Consider the following 1,546-nt stretch of genomic DNA (forward strand, 5'->3'; position numbering starts at 1 on the left):
GAGAAGGGTATGAGGAACCTTGAGCTAACCTATGGGTGTGAAAGCTAGATACAAAGGCTGCATACTCTGATGGAAGCCTTCCCAACAAGTTATAAACCAATTGAGCATCCTTTTTGTCAATTCCACAATCCTTTAGCTTTGCTCTTAGCTCATTGGCTTTTGTGACATAATCTTGGATTGTATCAAAATCCTTGGTATCCAATGTTGTGAGTTCACTATCAAGCTTGTAGCCCTTAATCTCATCAACTTGACCATACAATTTCTCATAAATATCCCAAGCCTCTTTAATTGTAGTACACTTATCAATGTGAAAAATGAGGTCATGTGATGCATACTTTCTAAGAGTTCCAAGTGCCATAGCATTCTTAGCGAGCCATTCAATTTTAGCATTAGGATCAGCCTTAAGATGAGGTGGTGTTGTAATAGTTTCATTTACATAATGAATGAGTCCTTTTTCCATTAGTTTACTCCATGCCTTTATCTTCCATGATGCATAATTATGAAGAGTTAAAAGTGGAAATTTAGGAGAACCCATAGCACCAAAATGAAAAAATACAAGGTAAAGAGAGGCACAATCACACTAGACACCCCCCCAAATTCACTCAATCAAGAACCCCCCCCCCCCCAAATGGTGATTTGGCACTTTATACTTAGTGTGTATACAATGGGCCACTTGAAAAGAAAGGTCGGGTGGAATTCTGATTTCAACTTTACAAATGCCTCAAATAGTCTATAAGAGATTCCAACAAATACATCAAGTGATCTAAACTAAGATCCAAGCAAATACAAGTACCAAATATGCCAAAAAAACCAAATATTGAAATTACAATTTATACTCAAAATCACTGCAAACTAATGGAAAATTATGAAAGTAGACAAAAAGTTATGCACTTTCAAAAAAAATGGCACTTGAAAAGAACGTCGTATGACCCCAAATGAAGCGTCAGAAGTTGTAAAATCTGGGATTAGACAGGTACAGTCATGAAGATATGCAAATTATGAAAAAATCATCCATCAAAATTAGAAAATTCCTCCACCACTGCGAAGAGAATGAAATTCTAGTCCATTTCAAAAAAAATTGCACCAAAAAAGGAGTAAAAATGAGCAAGTTAGGGCCATCTGAAGTTGAACTGCAATTTCAAAAATACAAATGAGGGGGGGTAAAAAAAATATCAAAATATTGCTGATGTCATAAAAATACGAGCTTAAAATTGATGGCCTTATGACCGTCACCTCCCCTGGCCAGCTGTATGGAAAGTGCCACGTGGCAGTCTGCTAATGGTTTCATACTAGACGGATGATGATAGTGCAAGTGACGTGGTGTGTTGAGGTGGTGGACAGCGTGGTCGTACGGATCTGACGTGGCTGGTGACAGGGAGAGGGACCACCGGAAGGTATAGGAGCCGTAGGGGCCGCAGGCAGGGCTATGCGGGAAGACTGCAGTGGCAGGCGAAATGGAGGTCGTCGAGGAGGTCAGTCGGGGAGTGGATGGTGGGTCGAAGGAAACGGACATCACGGGCGGCGGAAGAATGCGATCAACGAGGAG

Source organism: Cryptomeria japonica, chromosome 10 (assembly GCF_030272615.1).
Source record: "Cryptomeria japonica chromosome 10, Sugi_1.0, whole genome shotgun sequence".
Lineage (NCBI taxonomy): Eukaryota > Viridiplantae > Streptophyta > Pinopsida > Cupressales > Cupressaceae > Cryptomeria > Cryptomeria japonica.